This window comes from Rhinolophus sinicus, linkage group LG07 (genome assembly GCF_036562045.2).
Source record: "Rhinolophus sinicus isolate RSC01 linkage group LG07, ASM3656204v1, whole genome shotgun sequence".
In the NCBI taxonomy this organism is placed as follows: domain Eukaryota; kingdom Metazoa; phylum Chordata; class Mammalia; order Chiroptera; family Rhinolophidae; genus Rhinolophus; species Rhinolophus sinicus.
Genome location: NC_133757.1, coordinates 111,249,818 through 111,263,394, shown reverse-complemented (window position 1 = coordinate 111,263,394; position 13,577 = coordinate 111,249,818). Strand labels below are relative to the sequence as shown.

Genomic DNA, 13,577 nt, shown 5'->3' with positions numbered 1-13,577 from the left:
CAATAAATGTACTTCAGGTTATCAAATATTCACATCAAAATCCTACACCAAATGAATCCATGAACCAACTTACAAATTCATCCCAAAACTAACTCCCCCCAGCATACAGGATTTATGAGTCCAGGGCCATCATCTCATACTTCCATGTGTCCTTATAATTATTGCCTGTGGGATGTCTACCTTCGATACCTTATTTGAGGCAGTAACAACAAATTATCACCCAGTATATCTCCCTTTCTTCCTCTTAGTAATAACATCCACATTTCTGCTTGGCACATGACCACCCAGAGGGTAGCTACATTCCCAGCCTTCTTGAAAGGATGTGTGGCTAGTGACACGCTGACTGATGAGATAGGAGCAGAAATGATATCTGCAGTGTGCAGGTCATCTCCAGGGAGTCAACACCGCTTGCCCTGTCCTTTCCTTTTGCTCTTTCTCATTTCCTTAGAAAAATGGAGGTGATGCGGACAGTGTTGAAAGTCACAGGTTGAGTCAAGTGTAACAGAGAAAATAAAACTCCCTCTGGACTAGGTCAGAGCAGTGGCAAATGGGAATGAGGGAAGTGAGGATATGGGTAAAGGAAGAGTATCATTTACATTACAAAAATAGATACTAGCATTTTGGAGACAGTTGACACAAAGGTCTCCAAATTTCCTTTCATCATCAGCAAAACACACTTCTGCAAACATAACAGGCCACAGTTTTCTCCAAGCTCTCATTAATGTTTGACTTCCAACAGAATGCCAGGTATAAACCACAATGAAATGCCATCTTTAACAACATAATAAGATTTAAAATCCTACAGAATGTCTACATGATGGATTAAGCTCTATATGAAATCTCTTCTATAACAATGTTCTGTATAATAGTGTATATTTTGTACTCCACAAACAGCGTAACACACAGGTAGAACCAAAAATAGCATCAGCAGTCAGAAAAATAGTAAAAACATTGCCAAACACTAAATTTTTCTGGAAACGAACACCCTCATTTATTATCAAAATTAATCCCCACGCCTCCAACACAAGGATTGGAAGAAGGCTACTCACGTAAGGATGGGCAACTAGACATCAGGTCCCACCTCTCTTCTCCCTGGAGTCACCTTCTCTCTCTCTCTCTTTTTTTTTTCCTTAAATTCCAGTGCCACCACTATCCTGTGCTGGGGTAGAGAATATTGTTGTTCCCCATTTAATGCTCTTGTCCAAACCACAACTCAAATTGCACTAGAACAGTTAAATAAAAATTTTATGAAAGTTGAGGATCACAAAAGGGAAATCTACTCAAAAAAGCAATATTAACCTAGATATATATGCAATGACTATAATATTTTGAAAATAATATAACCATGCATTTTTAATTCCCTATGGCTCTCTCAGGCATTGATTACTTTAAGGGAAGAGCCTGTAATACCTAGAAAAAAAGGAATTGCTCAGATTTGAGTATTAAATCAGATTCGTTAAATTCGGAGTAAGAAAATAGCCCTGAAAACCTGGTTTCCCTGAGCAGGAGCACACACACACCGTAATTTCTAAAAGCTTCTTTTTAAATATCAACAAATGAAATTTAGAGGATTTTCTACATAGTAAATAATCAAGCAGAGAAGCCAAGATATGTACTAAGGAAAACTCCCACCCAATAACTAAGTCTCTTTTTGAGTAAAGAGGAGAGAGAGAGAGAGAGAGAGAGAGAGAGAGAGAGAGAGAGAGAGAAATGCAGGATCAATAAATCCAAAGGGGTTTCCTGTCCTCCCCCTACCACTAGGACCAAATTCACCCCTGCAGAAAAGTCCTTACCGTATTTCCCCGAAAATAAGAATCGGTTTTATATTAATTTTTGCTCCAAAAGACACATTAAGGCTTATTTTCAGGAGATGTCTTATTTTTTCATGTACAACAATCTACATTTATTTATGTACAAAAATCTACATTTATTCAAATACAGTCATGTCATCTTCTTCTGGAACATCGTCATAACTCTCCAAACTCCAAATTCTGGCTTGAATTTCTTGCGACTCCATTTCCTGTAGAACAATGGGCCCCAATCTCTCATGTCCAGCAATAGAGCTCTCCTTAAATGAGCACTTCTTGTCCATGTAGCCTCTCGCACTGCATTGGCAACACAGCTGTCAGTGATTTTATCCCATGAATTCTTCACCCAAGTCACGACCTCTTGCAGGCTAGGCTTCACAAAGTTTCCACGCTCTCCATTCTGTTTTCAGTGTCGTCATTGATTTCCATGCGCAAATTGTCCTTGAATTGCTTGTTTACTGCAATATCAAGAGTCAGGAGATAGGCAGTCATTCCTGTGGGAATTATTATTTGATCTATTCTTCTCTCTGCAAGAAGTTCTTCATGTCTTTAGCACACGTGGTGAGTGCTGGCTGAATCCCAGACTAGCAGACCTCTTTGGCCACCTCGCAAAACAAGTGACAGCATTAAATCGACCCACTTCTTTATAACTGTTTGTGTGCACCAGGCTTTTTTGGTTTCAAGAACATAAACGTCTGAAACACATGCGTTGAACCTTATCTTTCTTACCCTTAGTGATAACTAGAGGGGCTTTGCTTCCATCCAAGTTGCCAAAACACAGGTAACAGGTGCACTTTCATAGCCAGTGGCAGAAATGTAGATTGACGAGGCACCCCTCTGATCAAGTGTCGTTTAAGATCTTTTGCCCATAAGCACTGCAGTTTCATCCACAGCAATTAGGTTGGAGAGTTGGTATTTAGAAAAGTCGATGCCATCAACAAAAGACTTGAATGCAAGTGCACGTTTAATAACTTCAGTATCTTCCAGCTTGAACAGTGTTGTCGATCTTAGAGACAGTTCATATCGCTGAAGGAAGCCATCCAGCCAGTGTTGGGATGCTTTGAATTCTTCTGGGGATATTTCTAACTGTGGTGCCATTGCAAGGGCAAATGCTTGAGTATCAGCCCTACACACAACCAAAACCTTTGTTCTTCTGTTAGCAATCCATTGACAGATGATTCTTCCAGCTCAGGAAATAAGGGTTGCCAAACTGATCTACACTTGCGCTTCTTAGCATTTCCCTCATCCACCTGTTGACTGAGGTTATCGTACTCTGCTCGCCATTTTCGGACCATTTGGAGATCCAACTTCTTCTCATTGCAGAAAGCCATAAGATTCTTGCCCCAGGAGTCCTCCACGATTCCTTTCTTGTACTCGATGGAATAGCTCTTTCTTTTTGCACTCATCTTGTGTGGGGGTCAAAATATTATTCCCTTTAAACCTAACATTAAATTAAGTGTTAATTGAAGACTTACGAGACAGGAGTGGCAACAAAAATGATGACAGTTAAGAATGATGGTCCACACAAAAGTGACAAAAAATTGCAGGCACCAAAATTCAGAAAACATTTCTTTATTTCACACGTGTGCATTAAGCATGTCCATTACAACACTCGACGTATTGAATTATGAAGATTCATGTTAGACACAACCACGTCCATTCGTTATCAAGTGCACATGTTATCCGTGCATTGTGTCTGTGCTCCAATTGGTCATTCGGCAATAAGTCCCGAATTCATCTGTTTACATAGGCATTTACCTCTCGTCCAGTTGGGTATCTAGAAATATTTAATTATAATTTATATTATAATTTATTTTAAGTATTAAAGTCAATAATATTATTTATTTATATTTAATTATATATTAATATTATTTTATAATTCAATACATCTGTCATGTGTCGCAACGGATGTACTAAACGTGTCCATCTGGCTGATGATCTTAACTAGAGCTTATTTTTGGGGTAGGGCTTATATTATGAACATCCTGAAAAATCATGCTAGAGCTTATTTTCCGGTTAGGTCTTATTTTCAGGGAAATATGGTAGGTAAGGGGGGGAAGGTTAGGGGGAGTGCCTGAAATATGCAGGCTCTTTGTAGGACCTCTCAGAGCAGGAGGCATCTCTGCATTCCCTGCTGTGCAAGACTCTCAGAGAAACCCTTACCTACACAGTGCGGCTCCCAACATGGTTCCAAAGCCAAAGTGTAGAAATGATTGAGGGAAGTGCCAGCAGAGCCCCCGTAGTTCTAAGTGGTGGGAAGTGGATGCAGAAGTTCTCACACCCTGAGGAAGAGGGAAAATCACTGAGGATGCTAACTGGTATGCTTGTTGCAGGGGGAGTAGAGAGTGGTCCCTTTTTTAAAGAATAAGTCCCCCTAGAGCAGATGCCCAGGGTAAACTGCCCAGGGATTAAATAGCATCCCTGACCATGCTGACCCAGAGGGTCAGCCACCATGGGGGACAAGTGAAGAGGCTGAGTCAGCGAGGGAGGAGTAATGAGGCCCCCGAGGTGCCCCAGCCAGAGACCTGCAGCAGAGGGGTCAGTCTGCTGCCTCACCGCCCTGAGGATACCCAAACTTACGACTTTGGGAAGCAAAGGGGAAAAATACTTTTGACAGGATGGAAGCAGCTTTTTACAGGAAGTTTGAACTTTGAATCAAATGAATATTCACCCAAAAGAGGCTGTTGTAAAGTAGAAGACACTGGGTGGGACTTTAGTTGGCAGAGGCAAGATGTCTGCCATTACCCACCATTAACAGGAATGAGGGCTGGCGAGAGGTTGGGCTCAGATACAGGAAACCAAGCTCCATTGTTTGCACAGTCTTATTTGTGACTGTTCAATTTCAACCCTGTGACATAAAGAGCATGGGTTAATAATTTTCAGCTTACATGCTACAGAAAACATGGTCATCTCCTCAGGCCATGACGGGCAGTGCTTGGCTGCCCTGGCCTCTCTCTGTGACCACTGGCTGCCCTGGCCTCTCTCTGTGACCACTGTTTGCCCTGGCCTCTCTCTAGCACAATGGCTAAGGGCATTGGTTTTGGAGCCAGGCAGATTTGGGTCCAAACGCTGGTATACCTCTTACCAGCTGTTTGATCCTGACTCACCCACACCTTAGATTCTTCATCTTCAAATTGAAGATAATAATTGGGCTTGCCTGCCAGGATTGTCCTAAGTGAAATTCTACATGTAAAGGGCTTGACAGAATGTGTGTCATGCAGTAAGAGCTAATGTTAGTGTGTGTGTGTGTGTGTGTGCATGTCCCACAAAAATGCCCTAAAATATTATCGAGCTGTGCAGGATTTGTGTAGCCTGGCACTAAGGCCTCCAATAGCTTCATGTTCTCTTGAAGGTGATCTGCTTTCAGTCTGGCGATTCTTCAAATGCAGAGATGCACTCAAGGACTGTTGCAGGTCTGCACACTCTGCAGCCCATGGCTTGTGTGCAGTGCGGCGGGCGTTCAAGGTGAGGCCGTGATGTATTCAGGCACTGTGTGAGAACATTTATCACTGGGACTAACAAAGGCTCAAACTTACTGAGCAACTTTACTATGTGCTTCCTGATGTTCTAAATGCTCCACCTTATTCACTTATATAATCTCACCAAAACCCTCATCAGTGAAGACTATTATTATTACCATTTTACAGATGAGGAAATTGAGGCAAGTGGGGGGAAGGGGTAAATAACTTCCCCAAGGTCATGAGAGCTGGGATTTGAAACCGAGCAGTCTGGCTTAATTCACCCACCTCATATCCACTTCACATTCTGCTCCGGAAATGTTTCTTCTCTTCACTTTGTGTCATCTTAGCTCCTGTCTATGAAGTTTTCACTTCCTCATCGAGAAGACTGCTTCTTTTTACTCTCTTTTTCCTTTACCGTTTTCCTAACCTTGCTGTGCCAGCAGCACTGCCAGCCAATGAGGACATCACTTCTTTGAGTAAATGAACCAATTACATTCCATCTACATTAATTGTCGGGTCTGGGTCTTTTCAGAATTAAAAAGGCATGTGCTCTGAGACTTCTTTGGTTACAGTTGAGTACACTGAGTACACAGCTGCCCAAACAGCTGAGCCAGCCACATATCCCCGTGGGGATGACTCATAAACAAATGCAGAGGTGCAGATAGATGTAACTTGATCCTGAAGTTCAGGGGCGGCCTGGGGGCTTTGCTCAAGCTCCTCCCTTTCAGTGGACTCCATGCAGGTCTCTGCAGCGCTGCCCAGATGGCTCTGGCCACTTCAGTTTGTTTCCAAGGCCATTGTGGTGATCAAGTGGGCACCTGGAGCTAAAACAGACTTGCCTCATGGATTCTGAGGAACCAGAACGGTGCTATTTTGCATATCTGCGCGACAGTTAGTGTGCTTTATTTATTATAATTTGTAGAGACACCACAGACTGTAACTGGAATGTTTCAGTACAGATCATTTTACAGTTTCAGCAGGTGGTGATGCCGAGTCCTGGCCTGGTCCTTGACTTGTGTGCTGTGCACAGATCATCTGTAGGTAACTGAAACAATAAAGATAAAACAATTTAAGGTCATAACCTTTGAGGAAAAGTGAAGCCCAAACTTGGATGCTCTAAATATTTTATATGGAAATGAAAGATATTCCTGGATTATCTGAGTAATTCAAGTCACTTTTCCTGAGATCTACCTTCAGAGGGACTAACTATTGACAGAAAATTCTGAGGGGCATTAACTCAGTTTATACTAAAAAAGAAAGAAAAAAACAAAAACCCATGTATGTAGAGACTAAGGAAGGTGCAGTTCTCCACTAACTCTTCTTATGGATGGCTACTGAAGAAACATTTGTTTCCCTGAAAAGCTAAATTTGTGCCAATACAAATGGCCAAGTTTTTCTATGTATAAAAGTGCTTTAAAAACTGAATATCTATAAATTCATTTTATGCTTTAATTTTTGAGACAAGGTAATTTCAAAGAATAATTCTATAAATACATGTAAGTACTAAGGTCTTATTAATTAATATTTCCATATTTCCCTAAGTGGCTTTTAATCCTTACTTCAGTATTACGATTTTTATTACCAATAAAAAATGTACACATTAAATATCTAACATAATTATGATTTAAATAAACTATAAAGTGTTTATTATGATATTATAAATTCAAATAAAAATCAAAATAGTTTGAATAAACAGATCTATGGACAATATTTGTTTCCTATTAAAATACACAATTTATGGAAACTAACGTTAAATATCTTTCAGGAAAAAGACCACATGTCATACACCTTTTTTAGTGAAATTTCAATAAATCCCAGAGCAGGAAAAAGATATGGGAGGAGAGAGAAAACTGGGATTTGTGGGCATCCTGGTGGTAGCTGAAGCCATGGGCCTGATTGAGAGGCCCCAGAGATAGTGTGGACAAATGCAGGCTAGAACTGGAGACACCAACGTTGGAAAGACAGGAAGAGGAGGGAGGCAGGAAGTCCATAAAACAAACTGATAAAAAGTATTCAGAGTTTTATAGGGAACACCAAGAGAAAATGGTGCCATTAGGGAAAGAAAATGGCTGAGAAAAACAAGGACAAGACACAGGATAAATAAGAAGGCTCTTTACGGTGCTGAAAAGACAGAGTGGAAGGGTTGTGTGCCTGCCTGCCATGCCCACGTGGGTGGCTATGAGACCAGCCTGCTGCCCTGTGCTAGGCTGTGCTTAAGGTCATTTTGCAACTCACATAGTGGGAAGTGACTGAACTACGACAGGGCCTCTTATGTGTGAGCTAGAGGGCGCCACCACCACCCTGGGGAGGGGCAGGGCTACCCACCCCCCGTGACACTCAGTCAAGACAGGAGAACTTCTGTTCCTTCTCCACAGCACAGTTCAGATCAGGCTGTAAGCTTTCACAAGGCTCCACAGACAGCGTGGAGATGACTGAGAGTCCAATACAGAGCTAAATGGATGACTTCCCCTGCTGTGGCTCCCCCTGAGGAACACAAGGCCACCTTGTTTTCAGGATATCAAGATTTCTCAATGTCTCTACATGGCAGGAGCACCGTGTGTCTCTAGGCTGTGGAATCCCAGCCCAACTTTCACAGTCCTAGAATGAGGAAGGGTTAAACCTGCCATCCAGTCCATGCTTCACCTTCTCAGTAAAATCCCTTGCAAAGATGGCTGTCCTTCTCTAGTAATCTTTTCCTAGAATGTAGGGACCATGTGCTTTATCCAAAGCACATGTGCACTCAAGGCAGAAGAACAAAAGATGGTATTTCACAGGCACTGAAGAGTATGGGAAGAATTTGTTCCTGGCGTTCCAGGGAGTGGGCATAGGATCTGGGCAGGCAGAAGTCTCTCAGCCCCTGCTTCTCTGGGGACTCTCTTCACTGACCTTCCTCTGGCCCTTGGATTGAAACCAGGATGTATAGAATGGCATCCTCTGCCAACCCTCATTTAAGTGGCGTAGGCACAGCTAGCTCTTCCTCATCCCTTCCTCAATCACCTAGTTCATGGTCGCTTCTTCATCCTCTTTCCAGGGACTCATCCACTTGGATCAGCTTGAGGGGCACTGTGACTGATCTCAATAGTCCCCACAGAGTTTCCCACACTCTCTCAGAAAATGGCCGCGTCCCTATGGCCAAGACAAAATGGTGGATATTTTCCTTTCCTAGGAAGAACCTTAGAAGCTCTTGTCTTTAGGTGTTGAGCACGGCCACTCCAGACAGGGATAAACATTGAGGGTCCATCCTGAGCAGCTATAATCACTGGCTGAAGTTCTGCTAGGAGTCTTGCGGAGCTTCTCACTCCTGCTCTCAAGGAAGGTCTCCTCCCTCCTTGTCTTTAGCTCTGGGACATCAGGAAGATGGCTTTGGTGTGCCTGCAGATGAGCCTGTCCTGGAACACCCCCCTAGAGAGAGCCCCAAACATGGGCCAGCTGGAAGTGCTTGGAATAAAGCCAACTGTGTGAGCACACTCTATGAGCAGCAGATTGGACCTTCAGGAGCAGAAACCACAAGCTAAAACTAATTTTCATAAAAGTGATACTGGAAGGGAGGAAGGAAATAAAACAATCACTTCAAATACACATGCATTTTAGGATAAGGGATAGTTCACTCATTTCTTCATTCCTTCCACAAATGCTTCCTACGAATGTACTATGTTCCAGGCACTGAGCCAGGCACTGGGGGACAATTGTTAGCAACAGAAGGTGCCCCAGTCCTCACATGGCTAGAGTCAGTCTAGACTGGGGGAGAGGCCGACATTAACTAAGTAATCACACGAAGAAATACAACATTACAGTTGTTAGAAGTGCTGTGATGGAGGGTTAAAAGGCGCTAAAAGATCTTATAACAATCGTTCCTGACCTGATCTGGGCATTCAGAGAAAGGTTCTCTAAGGAAGTAAGGCTTGAACTAAGATACAAAGGTTGGACAGAAGAGGAGGAAAGGAGAAAAAGAGGGAACACAAAAGCTACACATTGCTTGAAGAAATCATGTCTGAGTCTGGAGAAACATCTTATGACTACATGTGCATGTGTATTATGATGGATGTTATCACCACGTGTGTCCCTGAAAATATATTTGCACATTGCATATCAGCGGAAATACCTTGTTTTAAAAATAACCTATAATGATATTTTCGAATAGTTTAAAAAATAATTTAGAACCAACAGGACTTGTGAAGGTGAGGGTACTTGAAGTCAATATATGGGTTGGAAAGCACTTAGAATCTGGCTTCTGAATGCCCAGCATTGGCTTTCCTTGAATTAAATGGCCTTCGTCCTTTGGAGTCTCATTCATCATGCCCTAAAATGGAGACTATTATAACAAGATAGTTATAATAAGCTCTCTTGAATGTTCTTTCAAATCATAAAATTCCATATTTCTGTAATTATTGTCTGTTAAGATAAAATAATTATCCAAAGACTGCTGCAGTGTGAATAGCTATGTAAGATGGCAAGGGGAAAAAAATTAGTTCAATCCTACTTGGGGTTAAGAATAGCTTATACTTTAAATTAGGTACCTTAGAAAAGTAGAATAGGAATAAAATCTTTCACTAAGCTCCTTGTTAAAAATTATCCATTTTGGGAAATAGAATTAATTTTGAAAGTCTGACAGAAATATATGCTGACGGAGTCAAGGAAGTAAAGGAACTAGAAACATCTTGCAGCATTGCAACTCATTAAAGCACTTACTAGACCATAGAGTACAACATCTGAGAAGCAAACACGGCTCGGAAAGCTGTTTTCTTGATTAAAATTCTCTACTTAATCCACTTGAAATATATAGACAAAATAAATAAAAAGAAAATTGAAAAGCAGAACCATCTCTGGGAAAGACTGCTCTAAGTCCTGGCTATTTGGTTTTCAACTTGCAGGGTAGTTCAAGTTATATGATCATGGTGCAGTTAAAAATACATAACGAGGAACTGGCACTGGTAGTTTTACAGGGTTTGAAGATTGATTTTCATGCAGCACGCTGTTTTGTTATTTAAGCTTTGTTACTGTCATCCTTTTTCTAGCTGGTGCATTTAACCTTTGTACGCCACAGGCTGTTGGACCATAAAGTGTGCTCACAACAAATGAAAAGTGTTCCTGGGGCCAGTGATCCACAGGGCATGTCATTCCACAGTGAGAGTTGCATGAAACGAGGCCTCTTTATTTGTCCATGTTTTTAAGCCAGGCATAAAATGCTGAACAATAAACCACTGTCTATGATTTTAGTTATATGACTTCTAATACCAAAAAATAAAATAAAAACAAAATCATGTAAAGACTGCCTTTACACACAAAGTAGAGAATTAAATTATTTGAATAACCATAAAATTTAAGGACTGGACCAGATCTCAAGGTCTTCTAGATTGATGTTTCTCAAACTCACCCAAAAACAAGAATCACTGGGAATCTTATGAATTTTTTTAAAAAAATAAAAAGTGGAAAAAGATTATTGGACCTCACCCCAGCAAAAACGAATTAGAATTCCCAGTGGGAAAAGCCCTGACTAAATAGTTACAGGTACTCTCGCGTGATATCTGAGAAAGGCTGATCTGGTCCAACTTTCTATCTGAAATTTGAATCCCAGCATTATGTGGTTCAAATACTTTATGAACATGAGACTCACATGGGGAGCTGTTTGGTTTTCAGTATGGAGTCCAGTGCTTCCACTGATAGACCTCCAGGATGGAGTTTTGTGACCTGTTCTTTGTTTGTTCTCGGGGTTTTTTTGGAATGGTTGTTTGCTTGTTTATCGATGTCCCCAGATGATGCTGATGCCTAGGCTGGTTTAGGAATAGCTGCCAGCTTTGATGGCCCTTATGGGGTTTATCCTCTTGCTGCTCGAACGCCTCCAAGCCAAGAGCCCAAACCACTTCCACCTAAAGTAATTCCAAACATTTTGCTTTCTCTACCTAGGAAAATTCGTATTTTTTCCACTTCCCTTTACAAATATACACACCCAATCTATGAAAGGAAGTAGACCATTTGATTACTGTTATCAATAGATTGCTAGTGAGTAGCAGGTAAGATTTTTGTGCTGGGACAACATCCTCTCCAGGGCAAAATGGGAGGGAAGGAAAGCAGAGGAGGGAAATTTAGTCAAAACCTTTCTTTGGCAGCACACACACACAAAACAATTAGTTGACTGGCTAAATCGTTAATGCCAACTGATAAATCCATCAGAAATGGGGCATTATGTATGTTGAATACTGTAAAACTCAGCTATTTAGAAATTGCTTTGAAGAAAAGTACTGTCCACTTAATGAGAACATTTCTTATTCTAAATTGATGTTTGGAATCTCTCTAATATTACAGGACATCACTAGAAATACACCAGACTGGATTTTTACATTTTTCTTTCAACAAACACACATATTGAGGGCTTACTCTGTGCAGGCACTGTTCTTAACACCGGGGATAGAGCAGGAAACAAGACCATTCCAACATCCTACCCCCTGTACCCTCTGTTTAGTAGAGCCTAGGAAGGAAACAATCTATAACAAAATAAATAAATATAATAAAATATCCGGCAAAGAGAGGCTGTGAAGAAAATAAATCAGGATAAGCAGATAGAGCAAGACTTTTATGGAACACAGCACTCAGTGCGTTGCCATTAGCTGGCATTCATTAGTATGATTTATGGACGTGCATCTTCCTTCATATATGATTATAATGATGATGGCAATATTACTTTCCACAGTTATGGATATGGCTTTTGAAAAAAACTGCAAGCTGCTCCAAACAGAGAGCTTAGCCGGTCAAGCCCTGCCTCTGCCTGCAGGCACCAGTGGAGGGCCTGTCACTGTTTGCTGATCTTCTTAGCTTCACAGGCTTCTCAATACCTGGAATCAAAAATGAGCTGCCTCTGTCACACTGCCATGTGCCATGTCTGCCCACAGACAATACCCCTCATTCATCACCGAAGGCAGCTCCTGGCTGTCACATCAACACTTCTGATGGGCTCCTCAGTGAACGCCTGATGAAGGTTTCTTTGCGTGTCTTGTTACAGAGCAGCTGCGCTGGGTCCTGCTGCCATCCGTCCTCAGCCAGTGCTCAGCCAAGCAGAGAGCTGCATGCACACAGCTTCGTCATTGGCAGACTGGCTGCTTTCCAGGGCAGCTGGGAAAGGCCAGTGTGACGCTGTGTGGCTATGTATTTATATAGTGATTATCACCCTTACGGCAGGGCTACAGGCTGATCAAACAGTATGTCCGAACTAAACCAGGACAAATTCGTTACCTCTCTCAACCTCTTATTGAAGAGGAAAACAGGGGAAAGTGAGCCACAAACAGGCCATAGAAATGACTAGTTTATAAAAACAAAGAGTTAGCAAGCTTAAAATATCTTTTATAGTATTAATGTGGGAGCTGACCAACGTGGTGACGCTGAGTCCTGGCCAAGTTTCCTCCTTATTTTTTCAAATGAATGAGCAATAGCTACCACATGTCACATATACAAACCACATCTTTTATTTCCATGGTTTGTTTAGATCAAGAGCTCTTTTATATACATTACATCATTGTCTGTTAACTGGGTTTTTATAGAAAATATTTTTCAAATATACCACAGAAATAAAATTTTAATGAAATGACATTTTGAAAATGTGTTTAGAAAATTTCCCTTTACTACCCAGAAACAGACCATGTCTAGAGTTAACTCATAATTATCCATATGGATGGATGGAAACAATGGAATAAATTGTAGAAAATCTAAAGGAATCCAAAAGCCACAATTGTACCACAGAATTCAATGAACTGCATGTATCAAGCATGTATTCTCTTTTCCCATTTCACCTTTGACTCTTGCTTCCCCACTAATTACAACTGCCCTCTCATCTTGAAACTTTCTTAATCCATAACTTCCGTGACACCATTCTAACTCCTTTCCTTCCTCTCTCCCTCTATAGAAGCACATGCTTTCTCCTTCCCTGTATCTACTCCCTTCTCCCAATATATCACCTGCCTTCACATTTCAACTTTCATCTCTTTGTGGATGACTCAAAAATCTTTATCTTCTACCTTAAGATGGGCTTACATAGATCCCATATGGATTGTTCCATAAATAATATTGGAATAACTGATGATCCATTTGAAAAAAAAATACAGATTCTACTTTCACATCATATACAAAATTCAAATCTAGATGGATTAAATAGATAAACATTAAAAAAAATTTTTTCTACAAAAGTACAGGATGGTCATAAAGCTAGTCATTCTATTTATATTTAATATATTAACATTTAGTATATTAAATAAAGATTTATATAATAGAGTAAATATATATTTATAACGTAATGTAAATATATTTACAAATTGAACCT

At 40.9% G+C, this 13,577-nt stretch overlaps 1 protein-coding gene across 1 annotated transcript in view; it reads right to left on the bottom strand.

Annotated features, from left to right (window-relative positions):
* The window catches only part of INPP4B (inositol polyphosphate-4-phosphatase type II B), a 609,854-nt gene extending 605,533 nt beyond the window's left edge, over positions 1 to 4,321 (bottom strand). Inside the window, exon 1 of the mRNA XM_074338474.1 lies at positions 3,972 to 4,321. The gene's annotated coding sequence lies outside the window, so the exon portion shown is untranslated. The remainder of the gene's footprint in view (positions 1 to 3,971) is intronic.
* Between the last annotated feature and the right edge of the window lie 9,256 nt (positions 4,322 to 13,577).